Source organism: Zonotrichia albicollis, chromosome 1 (assembly GCF_047830755.1).
Source record: "Zonotrichia albicollis isolate bZonAlb1 chromosome 1, bZonAlb1.hap1, whole genome shotgun sequence".
Classification (NCBI taxonomy): domain Eukaryota; kingdom Metazoa; phylum Chordata; class Aves; order Passeriformes; family Passerellidae; genus Zonotrichia; species Zonotrichia albicollis.
The window spans coordinates 81,984,802-82,005,138 of record NC_133819.1 but is presented as its reverse complement, the minus strand read 5'-3'; the positions used below and the strand labels follow the sequence as shown (position 1 = coordinate 82,005,138).

Below are 20,337 nucleotides of genomic sequence, written 5' to 3'. Positions count from 1 at the left end.
ATCAATTCTGAAGGAACTGATTTAAGAGAAGAACACACTTAATAATAAAAAATGTATTTAGAATACATAATTTTATATATTTTTTAATTAATGACTTGTACGTCATTCACTCAGCTGGAGGGAAGCATCTTTATTTCTTTATCAAGTAATTTCAATCATGCATACAGAAATTTGCCTCGGTATTGACATACAAACTACACTATTTCAAAAAAACATTAGCATTCTTCAACTTTTTGGATCCTTTTATTTGTCTGATTCTCCATGTTTATCAAGAAAATTATAAATTGCTTTCTCAAATGAATAGTTACATGTGATTCCCGAAAGAAATTATTAGTCCTGGTTCTACTGATCATTATGTGCATTTTTATATTATTCAAATGTGCAGCCAAGTTAATTCAATTGGCCTACACAGGAGAGTAAATTTAGATGTGTTTGTGCTTCTATGTACAAGCACTTAAGCAACAGAAGGTCTTAATTTTAAAATAATGAGCATGCACACCAGAGGATGGGTTAGGTAGGGAGTTTTTTTTCCAATAAAATGAAAGATACATTCAAATGAGTTATAAAATAAATTGTATATTCAATGAGGAAATGACTACACTTTGCTCCAAGGCACGTTCTGTTTATGCTTCAATATAGGTCTTTCTCACATGACAAGAATACAAAAGGATTGAAGTCACTCAGTGCTACCCATTCTTTTGATAACAATGAACTGATTATTACATCCATGACTGAATGATTTTTCTGTACATTTTTGTAAGATATTACAGGGGAGAACAACATTATCTGTTGCATTCATAAGTTAAAAAAAAAAAAAAAACCCGAAGACTGAAATTATTTTAACTTTTCCAACCATTATATTTATTTTTTCATTTATTTTACGATGTTGAGACTAAATGCTCTTTTGGAATAATAAAAGGATTTAAATCTCCAATTGTTTTCCCTTTTCAAAACAGATGCTGGATCACTTATAAATATATATCAGTATACCTCCTGCTATTTATGTTCTGAACAATAGTAATGTAAATGAAATTAAATGCTTCCTTATGGAGGTCTATTTTTACAGTAAAGAACTTGTGCAAATTATTTACCAGATTTGATAGTGTTAAAAACAATAATTATTGTCTAATTTACATAAAAATAGTTCTAAAAGAACTTTTAATTTCTACCTGGCATCATAAATGTTAACATGGCCAGTTCAAATCTATACATCATCATAAATTTCCTAATATCGATGGTCTGTGGTTTATATTGATTCACAGTAGTGAGATGTTATAGATTAAGAAGCCAGTCCTTGGATGAGATAGTGAACTAAAATTCTTGCATTCAAGTCCACTGAAATTAACAATATTGAAGATAAGTGTTGCCAGAGTCCTCCGACAAACAATAATAACTGCAAAGTGCTGAACTGGATGAAATTACTTTAATTTAAATTACCTTTGAAATGAAGTCCTAGTGGTGACTAGGGACAGTGACTTTTTTTGAAATAACACTTTTTCCAATTTTACATTCCTTTTGTCTGATTTTCAGATGTACTAAATAACTGCAGCTTCACCTGACACACTGGGACTTGAGAGCAATCTTCCCTTCTGTAATTAGCACAATCCATAATAGGTAATGTACTACTTTCCACTCCAAAGTCCCTCTTCCAGTATCCAGATTTCTTTGTGCTAGATATCACCTCACCAGCCAGAAAAAAGTAATATCTCAGGTGGCATTCTTGCTGGCAGAATGAATTACTAGATGTTGCTGGCAAGAACATGATGATGTAAAAGCCTATGCCACCTCATCCAAATAAGTTAGAAAAGAAAATCAAGTCATGCATAAAGAGTGAATTACCACTTCCAGGAATTCCAGCTTAGCCCATTTATGTAGCAAACTTGTACAAAATTTAACAAAGGTCATTATGTTCAATGAATCACTTATGGTTGATTCATAGTAATCCCCAATACCACTTGTCTGACTTCCACAGAAACACTGTACAGTGTCCATATTAATCTCAGGATCACAATGAATTTTCACTACATTTTGACATTTCCAATTTTAGTCATGCTTCTCCTCACCAGTACTGTAATGGTCTTTCAATAAATAATGTAGCTTTTAGAGTCACGATGGCAGAACCACCATCAGAATTTTCATCCCAATGCTACCTTATTATTCAGCAAGTGGAACATGACCCAGGCTGAGCAGGGCAGTGGTGAGTCCCCGTCCCTGGAGGGATTTAAAACATGTGTAGATGTGACACCTGGGGACATGGTTTAGTGGTGGACTTGGCAGTGCTGGGTTAATGCTTGGACTCAATGGTCACAAAGGTCTTTTCCCACATAAAAGATTCTGTGATTCTCTATTAAAGTTGTAGTTGCTCTTACAAAGATATCAGTATATTCTGGTATGGAAAGAGTGCTGTTTTCCTTAATTAAATTCATGTTCTCTAGTGTTTTAACAATCCAATACAGTTGGACATTGAAGCTGCCATTTTTTGATTGCAATGCAATGCCAGAGCCTTGCAAACAAAAATTTAAAGGGTTTCACTAGAAAACTTTATTAGAATTTGCCATAATTTTAATCTAAATACTCTTTATTTTTCCTTTTTCCCTTTTTTTAACTGAGCTTCCCCTGCTTTTGGCCTGAAAAAAATTCCTGACTGAAGCAACCTGACTTGTTTGTGCAGGAAGCCTTTAGGCTGTGTCACGACTGTGCCAAATCTGCTTGAGTGAATAAAAGGGCACACTTTTCTGTCCTTTGCTTTCAAGTGTTTCCCATTTGCACAAGAGATCAGTACAATTGACTGTATAGTTACATCAAATACATGAAAAGACAAAAACCCAATAATTAACAGAAGTATTGTCCTAATGAATTTTTTCAGCATGTTCAGCAAAACAAAACCACTTTTCTGAATATTCCTATGCCTCATTATGTAAGTTTGCAAATGTTAGGATCTTTGTCTGAGATAGATGAGCAATAAAATTCTCTATCAAGCTGTTCTGAGCTATGGTAACCTGAGCCCACCTTAAGAGTTTGAGGGAGGGATTTTAACTAGAACTACATTGGTATAGCATTAGAAAATCCTAGCATAAAAAACCGCTGACCTGAGAACTCAAGCAGGTAGAACTACTACATCCCTTACCCCAAACTCAGAAGAATAATTGTAATTTATTTATTCTTCTTTTATTTTTGGTAGTCACTGCATCCTACTTATACTTCAAACGTTCTAGGTACAAATAATACTACTGTTCTAATTAATTCTTCCTGACTTACAGAAAGAAGCTTCCATCACTATTCATCTATGCAAAACTTGATTCTTCTATGCTTATATTGCCTTTGGAAAACTCCATGTATTGAAGAAAAATTGCAAGGAAGCTGAATAATTTAAGAATGAGAAGATAATGCTAAAACCCAAACAAATTAGCAAAACACTAAGAAGAATATTTTTATATGTTTAGTTCTTGATGTTAATGTTTAAGCTAATGAACCTATCTTCTGTAAAGATGCACTACATTGTGCTTAAAGCTTTACCTTTAATAACCACCTAGGAAAGGAGATATTTCAGTGAAAATTTTTTTACCTCCCTAGGCAAGAATGAGGAAAGTAAATATCCACAGAAGAGTCATCTTGATTCCAGCTGAACTCACACGTTCCCATTTCTGCACAAATGGCATAAAAGCAGCAAAGCAGTGAGAACCCTCTGCGTGTGCCCTTGAATGTGGGGAGGGCGAAAGGCAAATGAGCACAGCACTGCAGGGAGCTCGTTTTGGGGAGCATCACCTGGGGAGCTCTACCTGCCTCTGCACAGCTAGGGAACAGCACAGAGCATTGCAAAAACACAGATTTTCTACAGCCAGCTGAGGATGTCTGACCATTACCAGCAGCTCCGTACATCAAGTTTATCCCTTTTCAGGCACAAATAGAAAAATCCCAGACTGACCTACAGTTTGTCCACAAACAAGCAACAAACCAGGCCTTAGGGAGCCTTCATTTCTTCCTGTGCCTCAAGTCAAGTTAAACAAGAAGCGGGTGCCCCTTCATGATGAACTTGATAGGAATCCACCATGATAAGATCAGCCAGCACCTGCATAGCAAGGTGAGTTACTGAAGACCATCAAATGCCTCCCCCAGCAATTTACAGGAGTCAAAAGCAGTTTTGGTGGTGTAGCAGTGAATGCTCCACATGACGCCAAAATAACACTTTCCTGGACAAGATTCACCAGCCATATTTCTATAAAAGCAACCAAAGTCCTCAAGGGAGGTAACCCAGAGGTGGGGAAGGCTATTGAGTATTTGGCAGAAGGAGAGCTGCCTGCGACACCCTCAGACTGTGTTGCTGTTAGGGCCTGTACAAACACCCAAAGATTCCCTTCCAAAGCAGGTGCTGGGAAGCAGCAAGGGCACCTTGGACACAGCTGAACTTCTGGAAGGTGGATGTGTGCCTGTGGCACTGGCAGCAGGGACAATGGTAGGCAAAGGTAAGTTACACCAAACCCCAGGCCAAGACACATTTTGCAGACTACCTGGCCACAGCAGTACTTGCAGTATCAGCTGGGTTTAGTTTTAGACATGACATGGCCTAATGTGAGAGCAGGCCCCCTTCAGAGGAATGGCTTGACAGGATCAGAACCTTTCAGTGCAAGAAGGAGCTCCACTGCCCTGCACAGGCTTCTCCAGCAATGGTATTTACTATGCAGCCTGCAGAAATTCATTGTTCTTACCACATGCACCAAAATGCAGCAGTGCACATGCACAGCAGGCCACAGCAGTTATGGGCATTCATTGCCTTGCTGCTCCCCAGGAGAACCCCACAGCAGAGAAACTCCTTGTTGGGAAGCGAGGTAGGTTTGCTTTCATTCACTGTTCCTGGCACACTCCTTGCTTTATCACTGAGCCTGCATACAGGCTGCCAGGACAAATTCACACTTCTGTATTCTCTAATTACCCAAGAAATGTTTGTGTGCCTCTCCTTTGTGCGAAGTCATTCAGTTTACAGTTGTCACTCATTTTTTGAAAAACTGCTATAGCTATCTGCTACAACAACATATTTTTCTTGTTTTCTAAAACAATTAATGAAATTATATCTAAAACAATTAATGAAATTATATATAACACTATTGTAGAAAAGCTATGAAAGCATTTTACAAGGAGTTGTATCAGCACATGGCCTTTTAAATTATTTCTACAATGAAGCTACACAACCATTGCTGTATATAATTACAGGCAGATATTGTCTCATTGATTTTAAAATTGTTTTTTTGTTATGGAAGGTGGAAGAAAAAAGATCCAGGAGCATTTCACAAAAACCAAGGAGGCTGAAAAACTAATATTCCATCTAAAGCAAAGGAGAAGCAAATTTTAAATCATCAGTACATTTCAGGTTATCTGCAAAACAGTAAACAACTTCTAGTATCAACTATCTAGTGGGGGAAAAAACCAAACAACCTAAGAATAAATTTTACATTAAATAATTCTGCAAAAAAGTACCAACCCTTCAATAAATTGCCATAATAAAAAACAATCCTCAAGAGCAACTTTTGGGTTTTGAGGCCAATTTAAAATAACATCAAAATCTATGACATTGGTAGGCACTCCCTTCACCTCTATAAATGTGACACTGTACGCTCTCTCAAATACTGAATAGCACTCTATTAGTCAGCTGTGGTATCAATTCGGCTGCCCTACCAAGAAGTCCTTCTTTTTCATGTTCCAAAAAACTTCATCCAATTCCCTACAATGATCCTGGAAAACGAAAATAAAAACCAAAACCCAGTCCAACAAACCAAAATAAATAAACAGTACCCCCACAAACCCACACATATTTTACTGATGGCTGCTCTCTTATACCTTGGAAATTTCAAACTGAGTTTTAGAATGATGACAAAGTTCTTAGCTGCAGATGCCAGGAAACCATTCAGGTTGGTAATTCCCACCTTTATTAGAATAGCCTCACTTCAAGGTCCTGCAGGGAAAGAAAACTGTCTGATTTTTTTTCATAGAAAAATGATTGTTATTCCCTAGGTTTTATGAAATCAATAGCAGAACTTTGTGGCTGTGCTGTGAAAGTTTTGTACTTCTTTCCAATGGTACAGGGAAATATTTGCAGCCAAATTTCTAAACAGGTCTCAAGAATCAATGCTTTCCTCTACATTTAATACCTGCAGAAATTTAGATGATTTTCCTTTAAAAACAATTTTTAAACTGCTTTGGTCCTATTTATATTCAATTTCCTTATGCTGATTGTGCTTAATAAAAGTGTTCTGTTTCTTCTTATTTAAATGTGATTTAAAATTCAGGTGCTACACCACTAAAAACACTGTTCAAGTACACAGCACACATGGAAAGGCAGCAGCAGCCTTGCATTCCACACAGTGCTGTGCTAAAGGGCTTGCAAAGAGGTGCCAGAAGTTGTTATTTAATGGACATTGTAAAACACAGCCTGTTTCCCTGTAGTTTTTGACCATCACTCCTGAAATGGTCTACAAGAGCATCAATGACAGTAAATTTTATTTTGTAACTGAATTAATTTCACACAGACCAAACCCCCAAAACCCATCTCCTTCAGTTTTGAATTGACTTGGTCACCTAGGGAGAGAACACTTGCTACTTCACTTGCAACCAGCCAGTTTCCTTTAGCTTCAGTTCTGCAGACAGACCCGGCATGACAGTGAACACAGAGAATTCCTTCAGAGTGGAAGCCTTGAAAGCTCTGCTGTTCTAAGGAAAAGAATGCAGAGGGCAGTAGGTACTTGGTGTATTTATTTAATGTTAAACTTGGACACAGTAACAACATTAGGGAAACAAGCACCGTGTGATTGCCCTGTTGTCACTCTTACCCCGATGACCCTTTCATGCCCTTAAGCATTCCAGCCAAGATACTGGGCTGGATAGACCCCGGTTTTGAATCAATACAGCCACTCTTCTGTTCTTATTTAGAGAAGCCAAAATCAAACCAAATTACTTAATTTTGTAATTTCCCATTATTAATTAATTAAGAAAAAGGATAATGGTTCACAATAAGAAGGAATTAGCTCAAGGCTGGATTTCTGCTAATAATGTTAGTTCTTCTGGTTTGCTTCAAACCTATTTTTATTTGAGAAAAGAGCTCATTTCCCAAATTGAACATAGCTACACAGGAACACATTTAGAAGAGAATAGAATTAGAATATTTCACAATTTCAAGGGATCTACAATGACCATTGACTCCAAATACCTAACCCCTCCAGGGCCGACTCATGTTCAAGCCCATACAGCAGATTATTAAGGTCATTGTCCAAAAGCTTCTTACACTGACAGGTTTGGGGCCTCATGCACCTCTCTAGGAGCCTGCTCCAGTGTTTGACCACTCTCTTGGTAAAGAAATGCTTCTTCATGCCCAGTCTGAGCATCTCCTGACACAGCTTTGAACTGTTCCCGGGTGTGCTCTGTCTCTGGATCCCGGGGGGAAGAGCTCAGCTCTTCCTTCTCTCCTTCACCTCCTCAGTCAGCAATGAGCTCACTGGTCAGACACCTTAAAATTTAAATTTTTGCCGCTTCTACACAGCAGAGCAGTTTAGACAGCAGCATACTGTGATATTCCTTCAGTCCCAGTGCTGGTATTTGGATCTGATCCAAACTCAACAAGCATCTAAAATAGAACCAGAAATGGCAAATTAGAGAAATCAATAGTGGATACATAGAATCATCTCTGCCCTAAGGCAACAGAGCAGTCTGGTGTCTAAATCACACCACAGTCTATCAGTACCCATAAAACTGTGATCTTCAAGCATGCCTTATTGACAACATTGCACAAAAAGTAGGATAGTTGTTGCCATGCTTTAAAGAGAACAATACCATGCCCTAAAAGATAAAGTGGGGTCTAGTTTCTTCATTCCCTTCTCCCTCTTATTCCCAAAGTTTAGCTATTAAAGCAGTCGTGTACAACGTGATGGAACCAGTTACAGTATTTTGTGAGAAATCAAAGCAGTGATTAAGTTCAATGTAACCATCGGGCTATTCCCTGTCTTTCCTATTGAAACTTCTATTCTGTATAGAAAACAAGAAATTATTTTGGTTAAGAAACTCCATTATAAAAGACACCACCACAGCTACATTTCCTTCACTCCAAGTTTTGAAAGATGCCTTCAGGGAAAGTGTGCACACAGCAGCGCTGAGGAAAGGTATTTTCCCAGTGGAGCAGAAAAACGTACTGAACACCAAGGAGTGAAAGTAAATTTCTTGAAAGGTGCCTTAAACAACCCGTGGGTAAGAAACATTCAGTGAATATGAGATTGATTCTTTTCTGAGGCACACAGTTCCCTATGCATTGTATGAGCACCGTGGTTTGGGTGTTAAACCATGGATATGTGGAGACAGTCACCTAAAAATAAGAATTACAACACATTTTTTCAGTGCATTTTTGGTTCTGGTCCTTGGTACCATAACATTCATTTCCAAATATATATGGTGTAATGTAAATGAAATTCCTTTAAGGAAACTCATTTCTGTAAATGAATACATTGCAATATTTTTTTCCTAGGGACAGCTAACTGCTAGAGCAGGTAAAAAAGACACAGCATTAGTAACATGAAGCTCCTTGTCTTTTAAAAACCAACAAATTGCACAAGGATATCCCTTCTGCAGAAGAGTTAATCCTTAACATGAAGATCAAGCTGAGAGCCTCATGCTGACCATTGTTTTAGGTAAATTATGTATGTACTTTATATGACTATTTCAGCTACAATATTTGATCTGTGTTGTCCTTGGTAAATAATAGAAAGGGATTTTCTCAATGTTTGGAGGGGATGATTCATTTTAAATTCAGCACTTCCTTAGGGAAATAAAGCAGACAGAAGCCAGACGGCCTCTACCTTGAAGAAAGTGTACTCCATGCAGGAAATTCCCAATACACACACAGAGCCTGTCACTGTGAAATCACACATCACAGCCCTCCCCAGCTCTTCTCCCTTACAGCCTCTTCACATTAGCTTCAGTCAGCTGCTTCCAAGAAATCTCCCTTCACAGGGCTCTCACCTTCACCTCTTTCCTTGTAAACAATTCTTTCCTTTTCTTTGCATTTCTTTTCCCCTCTACAGAAGAAAATATAGAATCAGGATGTTTCTTCTTTTTATTTAGCTACTTCCTTCCCTGCAGCTTATGCCTGTTGGAGCCAAGAAGCAAACTCCTACTGTGCCTCCACAGTGGTCGGAAGGCCCCTGTAACTAACAAAGAATAGTCTCAGTGTCAATATATTGTCTGAATTTGGCACTGAAGAGACTGCATGGTGGTCACCCATACCTTAAGTGTTGTCTTTTGTTTCCGTATTCTCCACCAGATGTGTGAACATGAAACATTCTCATTAAACACTCCCATGAAACAGAAGCAGGAAGCAGGGAAGATTTTGTTGATCTTTTTTAAGGGAGAATTTGGCAACATTTGGTCCAGTCCCCACTTAAAGCTGGGCTACTTTCAAAGTACTGTCCTGGATGTAATTCAGCAAGGCACGTGGGAGAATCCATCAGTATTCTGCCGCTCAGCATTTGTTCAGTTAATTATCTTTTTTTAATAGAGAAAATAAAGGCTGATAAAAGGTGAAATCAGAAGAGTTTAGTGAATTTAGATGAAAGAATTGAAGTCTGAGAAGGGACTGCATCTGGCTTTTATAATTTAGCAAGGCTGAAGAACAGGAGAAAAAGAAATAGAGGAAGCACATATGGGACAAGGACAAACAAGTTCAAGCTGGTCACTGAAATTTTTGATGGAACTTTAAAAAATGTATTAAAACATCACAGAAGCAGCCAATCCCACACAATTTGAGTTGAGGTGTGAAAACTATACTCACTCTGCTCTTAGAAGGCTGGTTGGTAAGTTTATTAGAAAGAGCTGATATTAGTTCCAGCTTCAAGAACTGAAGGGCAGCCCAGGATGGTGCCTCCAGTTCTGTATTTGAAATAACCTTGATCTGTGATGCTGGCAAAGTGATGACTGTTACAGAGCAGTACCCACACATAACTGACACCACCAGAAACACAGGCAATAGTTTTCTAGAAGCAGCCAGTACCAACCAAGAACAATGTATGTAAGAACTGATGAGTGGAACATTCACATTTCAGTGGATGAATATAAAGGTAACAGAAAACTACTTTCTAACCTAAAATGTTAGATGAATATAAAGGTATTTGGGTCTGTTACGTGGGTGATAAGCAGCTGGATCAATCCATGAAAAATTGCTATTGGCTTATGATTTTAACAACAGGAGTGAAAGTTCTTATTTGTAAACTGTCTGTTTGTATATAGAGTTGACAAATTACCCAAGCAACTAAAATGGCACATGGTAATAACAGCTACTTAGCTATATGGATAACCTTTAATCACACATTTATTACTGAAAATGGCTAAAATTGTATTAATGCAAGCTGACAAAAAGTAAATGTAACCTTTAGACAGATTGGGAGCATTGTTTTAAGCACAGAGTCTTTTTATTCTGGCTTTTTCCACCACTAAGGTGCAGAGGGGAAAACAAGAATCAGTTCCCTATGAAAATACTATTTCTTCCATTATTCATTGCCTACAAGAAGAAATAGAACACAGGAGACACAACACAAGTAAAACCAGGTTCATAGGTCAGACATTTAGCAAAGACAGATGTATAAAATATGCTGTATTTTTAAAAATTATATGCAGGCACTAAAAAAAATTCCTAAAGAGTAAAAGGATATTTTTTTTAGAATAAAGAAGAAAATATCTTACAGATATCATACTAGTGATGCTGAAAAAATATTATTTTCAATCATCTTTATTCTTAGAAGAATATTACAATACAAAATATTGTGAAAGTTACTAGACAACTGAACTAATCCTTTGAAATTTTGTTTTGTTAACAAAAGGATGAAATCATCTTTCTACTTATATTCTTTACATCCAGAACATGAAGTCTCACAAGACAGTTAAATATTAAATCTTTTAATTTAATATATAATCTACACATTTCAATACTGAATTACTTCTGTTGCAATTACTTTGCAACAGAACTTTATGTGCTGATCCAGTCCTGAAGGTTTGCCAGCCAGGTAAGCCATGAAGGGATGTACTGCAGTAGCCAGAGTTACACTAAAACTCTGATCAGATCCATAAACAAGCGCTCAGGCAACTTTGGAACTTCTTTGTTCTTTTTGGCTTTTCTATAACCCCTCTATTGCTCACTGCCTGCATATTGAAGCAAGCACCAAATTCCCCATCTGCACCTATTGCCATGCAGCTGATATTGCTACAGCTGAATTGCAAATTTTGTCCTAACACTTGTGGCCTGTTTTGGGAATCTTTCCAATACTCATTAAAAACAAAAGCATACCCTTGAATTCCATATCACTGCTCTGTTAAGCTGCAAAAAAGACCATCTTTCCCTCCACAAAATGGGGAGACCAAAGCAGAGCGTAAATTGGAAAAGTAGTGAAAGCTGTCTGTTACTTATTTATCGTAAAGATTTCCAATGCAAATGTGGCAAATATTAAAGAAGTGACAATATTCCCAAATATTACAGGTTCTCATGCTGCATTGAAAAAAAATGCAGGAGGCTTAGCTATATGCTTTTATCACTTGGAAATATTTAAGAGACCATTTAGTCTGTCACTTATGGTAGCAGCTGAGTTCATATCTAAGAACATTTTAATAAAAGAATTCAACTGCTGAGATGGCTTGTTTGATAAAACAAAATTCTACCGACTGCAGTCCTCAAAGCACTTCAAATTTGAAAGTTGTAAAACTTTAAAGCATTAAGATAGAGCAGTGATTCTCATCCTGTGCACAGGACCATCAAATACTTTCTATAAAGTCTGCACAATTATGCAGAAAAATGTTAAACTATTTGGTTAAGTAAAATCACTGCTTTTCTCTGCTGACTCTGCTGAAACAGTAGACAAGGGAATGAAACCCAGATCTCAAATAACTAGCTGAGCTTTACACTGCCAGATACAATTCTTTGAAAGTTCTTTGCTTTGGTGAAAAGGTTACTGAACCATAAGAAAATTGAGTTCTTGGCTACCTATGCAAATCCCTCTCTAGGATGCCTCAACATCACTTGTTCAAAACAATTAATTAAATTTTTTTCTTTCCCATGCCATGTAGATCCAGAATCCCATTAGTTTTCACTAAAGCTCATGCCACTAAGTAATATTTTCCTCTTCATGCCCATCTAAATCACCATGTTCCATGTTCAGAAATACTACATATACATAGAAGTTACCAGCTTTGCATTTATTTTAAGCTTTCTTTTCTCTGATTACACTAAATGAAACTTCAAGGGGTTGTCAACTGAGTTATGCCATCATTCACTAACTCTCTTAGCTTCCTTCTCCTTGAATACCTTAATCTAGTCTTAAAAGCTGATTGTAAAATTAAGATTTTATATTACTTATTCAGTGCATCTTGGAAATAGTCCAATCAAAAAGCTAAATCTGTTCTCACTGCAAAACAGAGCTAATATGAAAAGCAAGGAAACCGATTTATTTTTTTTCTCTCTGAATATGAATCACATAAAATCTGTTCTAGACTTCACAAAATTAATTTTTCACAGTACAGAAATGATAAAGCTAAGAGTTGAAAACAATAATTTTGCTGAAGAATACAATAAGTTTTGTGGCCATTTTGAGGAAGAACAGTATTTGCAAGTTAGCTTCAGGGCTGTCAGTGTTAAGAGTAGAGAAAAATTTTTACTGCTCATCATGTAGCAAAACCTCTGCTCAAAGCCAGATCAATGAGTGCTGGTTGGGAGGTGTTCCTAACCTTCAACTGTTAAAAACTGTATGCAGATCATAATTTTTCTTATGTTTAAAAAAAAAAACCAAAACAGTGAGTAAGCAAAAAGTTCATAAAGAAAACATGAAAATACCCACTGATAAACAAAATTCTAAGAATTTCAATTTCAACAATTTCTTGTGTTGAGAAATACAGTTCAATACAACTCTGTGCACAACAACTGGGTAGTTTAGACTTCAATGCAAAACAGCTTTGTTGTTAGGATGAACTGGAATAGGAGTGACCTGTACAGAGAAAAGCATTATCTGGCTTGTATTCAACAAGAATGGTGTTCTACTCAGGGATAATGGTAAGGAGAAATTTAATAATACAGTATACTCAATGTCCCATGATGAACTATATTGTGTCCAGTCCATAAGTGAAATAAGCAGAGATAATGACACATTTTGTTATTCCATCAAGCGGGGGGTGGCAATTTCCAAACAGACATTACAAAATATCATACCTATTTAAGAAAGGAGGAAAAAATCGAAACTATCAACTCAAGCCTAGGCTGGCTTCTAAAGTTAAAAATTTGCTAATAAGTTAAAAGGAAAAGACATAAATGCACTTGATTTATTAAGGTTTCACAGAGCACAATTTCTTTCATGGAGTTAAAAAAAAAAAAAAAAAAAAAGCAGATCTAATACATCTGGAATTCCATTGGGCATTTGACCCATTATCAGATGACATTGTCAAGTTAATAGCTTCAAAAAGAAAGTGAGAAACAGTACAAGATTCAAACACTGTGCATAAAAAGAGCCAGACAAGAGACAACTGGCAGTGTTAAACTGAAGCTGAGCAAGTGAGACACAACCCAAAAGTCAGTCCTGGGGGAATTCAGTTTTGCACAGAAGCATGCAAGACAAATTCAGGCAGTTTGAAAATGAGGCAAGATCTGTACCTGAAAAAAGGTATTAAAGCAGTCCTTCGGCATTAGATAAGATTGGACTTCTTGACCTCTGTCTGAAACTAAATACTATTAGAAATTGCATGTGAAATGTCAGTGATGAACACTAATAGTGGCCGAAAGTTTTCTGTCCTATTTTTCTAGTCCTTGTTTTCACCACTGAAGAAAAGAAAAATTTGAAAACCTGTTCCTCTGCAGCACTGTGAGCCCATAACACCTTTAAAATTTCCATCTTACACAGAAAGACTTCCTTCTCAAGACTGACATGTTCTGTGAAGTCCTCTTTTAAAGAGCAGAAGCGCTTTCAAGAAGTAATACATAATTAAAATAACCTACACAGGAATCCAGGTTGCACTCCATCACTGAGTGACTCCCCTGTGCGCTGGGTCAGCTCCAGGCAGCTGCAGAGCCCAGAGCTGGGGACACTGACGAGAGGTGACCGTGGTGTGACAGCCAGCACCCTCAGCTGCCCTTTCACAGGGTGAGCTGAACCGGTGCTGGGCACAAGCCAGAAATACGGAAGCGCATGAGTGAGCACATCACCGGGAGCAGGAGAAGGGGATCAAGCATTCCATGGTAAAGGAATGAGGGAAAGCTCTCCTACGGCACACGGTGTTTGTACACATGGTGGGTGGCCTGACTGCCTGGTTCATTCCTCTTCACTCCAACCCAAAACTTCTATGTTCCTGCTATCCAGCACCTCTACTCAAAGAGCTGAAAACCTTTTACATGAGTTCTTTGGGGTTTTTTTAGATTTTGTTCCGTTTCCTTTTTTTCAGAATTGCTATCTTCTCCTCCCATCTCCTGTCTATTACAATAAGCATTTAATGGAACCTGTGACAAGACCGAGCACACTGGAATCTCAAATACTATTTATCCAGTGAATAAATATATTTATTGCAAACAATTAATGGATCCTTTTATTTCTTCCTACGCAGATTTTAGATTCAGATTTTACTCAGATTAGTAGGAGTTGAAGAAGGTAGGTTACTATGCAAGTGAGGTTGTCCATAAAACATGAGATTAAAAATGCTGGTATATTAAGCAACTTGATTCTAAGTACATGAAGCAGGTATTTTTGCACATGCCAGTACGTAGTTTCCACACATAGATTTAACTCCTGTAAACCCAGAGCCAATGCTACTTAGAAAAAGCAGGTGTTTTTTTTCTGGCTTGTACAGTGTGCTTGGCATTACTGTTGGTGTCTTCCTAACCAGGACATCATATGTAAGAAGGTCTGGCTGCCTTTAAAATCCAGTCTCAAATTGCACTGCGAACAGTGAAAAGAGAAGGTGAATGCAATCCCCATGTTTGCTTTGAACCTGTGAAAGTATAACCTGGAGCCACTGGGACAGCAGAAACAGCAGGCCATGATACCATCTTCTCAGGACTGAGTTACATTTTCAGAAACGTATTTGAAAGGAAAGGATTCTTTCAACAACTTCTTCAGCTGAGGGCAATGAGAGATATGTGGCATCACCTGAAAACCAATTGAATCTTGTGACCAGAAACCTGCCTTCATGGAAATTCACTCTTTAGAGTGCTGACACAAGATATTCATGTGGCAGATAGGGCCGCCTTTCTCACAGCTGCAGAACAACCTCCTAAGCAAAAGCGTGACATCAACTAAGTGAAAGGCTATCTGACATAAGATGGGCACCTTCCCCTTTGTCATTCAAGCCCTTTGTAAGTGTACATTTGAGCAAAAAACTCTTACTTCTGCAAAAAAAAAAAATTCCTTGTCAGTGTATAACTAGCTCAGGACACTTGACATAATTACTATGTGTGGCAAATTCAGCTTTTTGGGTGTAGCTGACCACACAGTTATTCTGTAGTTTTCACTTTCTTCCACAAGGTTCAAGCTTTTCTGTTAATCCAAACAAATTTGTAACATCAGCCCCATTATTTTATGAAAGCTTTGACTACCTGGATGTGTCCATACAAAGCCAGGCCCTACGATGATGTAGATTACACCTGCTCTGAATTCAGCCTCCTTTCTCCATATCCCCCAATGCCCCTGTCCTATTTTATATCTTAAATGCCCTGCCAGGAATCTCCAACAGGCAGATTCCATATTGCTCCTCTGCAATGTAAGTCACCTGTGTCTAATTTACTGCATCAGAGCCATCAGCCAAGGGTGCCCACGGCTCAGACACTCCACTATTGCCACTACACCTTTCCAAGCCTATCACACTGACTTTGAGTGCATTTCCACTTCCCTCCTGCTCAGTGACAAACTGAACGTGGTTAAAATGCTCTGCATTGTAGCAGCCAAATAATACTGCCTTCCTTAGGAGTACAAACTTCTCTCAACTTCTCAGGCAAACAGACCAGCCAGGGTCAGCACACCTTGCTGGCCCCACTCATGACCTGTGTACCAAAGGTGATCCACTCGACAGCCACACTCTTTGGCTGAGGAAGCTACAGGCTACTAGACCTGTCAGAAAACTACTTCCCCTAAAAATCTGCCATGCCTATGTAGCAATTTCTAGACATACTTACAGCAGCAATAATATTTGAATAATTCTATAAGACTAGAATATGGCCCAATCAGTAGCTAAGAGGTTTATTTTTGTTTTATTTATTTATTTAATTAAAGAAGCTATGCTCACTCCTCACATCACAGTGTGAATCACATTTAAAATTAATTTAACCTTATAAATATTCCAGTCACAAACATTTTTTTTTAATCTTTCTCTGACTTCCATGTCTAAATTCTATTTTATCAATTTTCACCTTTAAGGTTGTGAGTAATACTTTGATTTTTATACAAATGGATTACTGGATCCACAGCTGTCAGTACAATTATGGCCAAGAACTTTGTAGCCTAAACAAAACTACGGAAACATTTAAATTGAACCTACTTAAATGAATAACCAATAAACCAATGTTCCTGGTAAAAATATAATATTTCCAGGGAGAAAGTTATTAAATATGTTTTTATTGTCCATTAAGTATGAACTTTGAAATTGTGAACTACTATGTATAGACATATGTAGAATACAGAATGGTACTGCAGCAGTAATTTTATGATGCTATTATCTCCTAAAAATTTGATAAAGCAATATGTAAGAAGACATTTAAATAGAATGAGATATGTACTTAGACATCAAATACAGATAACAGTAAATTTAGGAGATGTTACATGTGTAAGGTAGAAGATGAATATAGTGAAAACCAGAAACAGCTCCTAGAGGTTATTTCCCTTTCAGTGAGCCAAACCCAAAATTAATTCATTTGGTGCTCAAAACGAAGTAAAAATGAGGCCTTGCACCTGAAAATGCTGCTTTCCTACAGTATTCATAACTAGACTCACCTAAGTTTCCAAGTCTAATATCCTTTACATCTGAACTGTTGTTTTGTAGCCCCTTGTGAGGCTACAGGAAATTAAGAAGTGGTCTTTTGTCGTTTGTATACAGCACATCTATTCCCTAACATATATTGCCTCTCTTCATCAATTCAAAAGAAAGGCAGCTGGGTGAAAATACCACATGAATTATATCAGTGTGGAGATGAGCATTTTGAGCATCATAATTTAACTTTGTAGATAATAGGACAAGAGTGCAGCCTCAGCAAGTTTAGAGATGATGAAAAATTGTGAGAAGTGTTTGAGAGACATGGGGATTGTGTTGCCATTCAGAGAGATCTCAACAGAGTGAAGAAATGGGCTGACAGAAACCTCACCAAGATCAACAAGGGTTAAGGAGGAACAATCCCACCAGTGCAGGCCAGGGTCTAACCAGCTAGAAAGAATCTTTGCAGAGAAGTCCATTTGGGTAGTAAGTAGCACACAAACCAACAGTGTGACCTTGCAGGGAAAGGTGGCCAAGAGGACCCAGAGCTGTATGAAGAAAATCATTGCCAGTGAGCTGAGGCAGGTGATCCTTTCCCTCTGCTCAGCACGGGTGAGGCCACACACTGTGCATAGCAGGAACTTCTGGCCTTCAGGACATAGGATACAGAGAAATTGTGTGAGTCCAGTGAGGGGCCACAAAGATGACAACTGCACTTGAGTCTCTACCATGCAAGGAAAGGCTGAGAGAGCTGTGAAGGCTTCAAGAAGGAAAGGCTTGGAGGAATCGTACTGATTTGTGTAAGAACCTGATGGAAGGGTGCAAAGAAGAGCCAAGCCTCAGTGGTAGTGAGTGAGAGGACAAGTGGCAATGAGCCCAAATTAAGATTGAAGAAAATCCACTTAAACATGAAGAAAATTGTCTTACAGTTAGTAACTAGAACGGGTTGGTGACAGACGTTTTGGAGCCAACCCCACTGGATGCAATCTTGAGAAACCTGCTCTAGCTGACCCAGCTTTGAGCTGGCACCAGACACTTCCACAGGTGCCTTGCAATCTTGACAGTTCACTGGTTTTACATCAGAATGTCAAAAAGATGGAGCATATTGGCATCTCAATATAATTTAAAAATACTTGTGTTTTGTAAAAGAACAGAGAGAAAAGGAAACCCATTTCTAGATTACCCTAAGACAATGTTATCAAGATCAGATAAATTATAAACCAGAATTTAAACCCAGGCATGCTGAAAACTGCAAAATAAATAAATTGGCAAAAATGCTAAAAGATTATTGTCTTCAACCTTTACATGCAACTTTGTGGCCACAGAGAAAGTATGAACTTTCTCTGTTTAGAGAAGTAAAGCATGAACTTGAAGTGCAGCGCTCAGCCTTTAACCACAGTGGTTCCCCTGGCTGAAGCGTTCATCTTCTGAAGAGATCTGTCCCACCCAACATGTACCTGACTGTACATCATCACCTTTCATTTTAATGAAAATAAAATGCACCTGCTTTTGGAATAGAAGGATGATGCCAGCAGGTACAGCACTCTCTGACTGCTTAAACAACATATGGCTTCATTTGATCCAGTCTTGAGGATGCATACATGGGAAAAAATGTCATGTAAGTTACCCTTGTATGCCTCCTCCCCTGCTGCCTGCTATCACAATCAGAGACCTAATTAAGAAGACTCTGTATGATTATTTTTCAAATTAAAAGTATTTTGAAGACAACGTAGACACATTTTTCAGAAGACAGAAAGTGATGTTCGTATTCGCAAGAGAAAGTACAATCACAAACAAATTTTTTAAAAGAATCTTAGCAGTACCCCACTCTCCTGGAACTCAGGTTCTTTTAAGTTTCAGAACTCAAATGGATTACTGTTCCATCATCTAATGGTCAGCTGCAAGAAACTGAAATTTGATTTAAAACTGAAAAGACATCCTGAAAATAAGAAATGTTTGCAGCTCCCAAAACCCTTTGCCAGCACATATCAACTTAGCTGGATCATAAGCAAGCATCGGAAATACCACTTCTATTTTCAGAACATCATGCATCCAGGATGAAAGCTGGGTTCCTCCCACATCTAAATTGCTCAGTAAATCTTATATTTCAAGAACAGTCTCATGATAAATGTCAATTTTGTGCTAACTGCATTCTGCAAATATTTAAACTGAGATGTGCACAAAAAACAGATATGGTTTTTTGAACTGAGGATGCACCTTGACCAAGCAAGAACAACATTTAAGCCATGTTTTTGTACACCCTTAAGATGAGTTAAAAATATAACTTTTCATACAAGTGGAATGATTAAATATGAAGGTATGTGATACTACAAAATAATCACAGTTAGAACTTGGGGAAAAAATTAATAGACAGATGGTCTCCACTTACTCTGAAAAGTTAAAAAAAAAAAAGATCATTCTAATCCCTGCACAGCAAACTATTTTTAAATTCCAGATTTTTGTGATGTATTAAAAAATAATCTGTTCAAATCAGATAGACATGGGAAATGAAAGCCTTGTTAAAATTTTCTGCCAATGCTGATTTCAGTTAAAATTATCATTACCTGACACTTGAACTATTAGAAATCTTTTTTTTCATGAAAAGTGTGACACCAGTACTCCTCCTGATTAGAACAAGGATTGCTACTAAATAGCATCTTCTATATATGAGTTATATGAGTATAGAAAAAAGAAATTACAACTCTGAGACAAACGAGCTTATCATTCAAAAGAATCAAAATATTCCTTTATTGGGTTCTAAACCTCAGAACTGAATAAATATCTACCATGACTACCCCTCTATAAACTGCCTGATTTTTTATAGTTATGTTCTTCTACTGCAATAAGCAGAGCAAAGGCAGATAGGATAAGGATCTCTTCTTATTGTCCAAACTGGAATCCAAATTGGAAAGACTGTGTCCCCAGCTAGCTGGTGGTTTGTGGATTAAAATTGAGTGGGTAGTTTCAGTTCAATTTTTCCACAGACAAATCCAGTAATAACTAAAGAAAGACAGCTTGGTTATCAGTCTTAGTGCAGTGAGAGGTAGGCCTGGAGATGATCATTATCTCTATAATGTGATACCCCGACATGTACTCTTGAAAATAGGCCTAAAAATTAGTACCTGAATATTCAGAGCATTTTAGTCTTTCCTGTACTTAATATCCTCTTTATGAATTCAATATATTTCAATTGTTTCTGGATTTTTGTCATGCATTAAGAGAAATCAGAGGCCCTTACAGCAAGTATCATCTACACAAAATTCTGAGGTTGTAGCTGAATCAAATAACAAAGGGCAAAATCTGAGCAGTACACATTAAGTATTGCTGCTAGAAAGGCATCTCTAAGAAGTCTGGATAAAGCTACTGAAGATGCAAATA

General features: G+C 37.6%; 1 protein-coding gene and 1 long non-coding RNA gene across 7 annotated transcripts in view; one reads left to right on the top strand and one right to left on the bottom strand.

Moving 5' to 3' along the window:
• CTNND2 (catenin delta 2) overlaps nt 1–20,337 on the bottom strand; it is a 638,971-nt gene that overhangs the window by 300,682 nt on the left and 317,952 nt on the right. The window lies entirely within an intron of this gene.
• LOC113458900 (uncharacterized) lies at nt 1,055–8,478 on the top strand. The gene is made up of 3 exons (XR_012581263.1): nt 1,055–1,614; nt 3,261–4,463; nt 5,256–8,478. It is a non-coding gene; the product is annotated as an uncharacterized LOC113458900 (long non-coding RNA).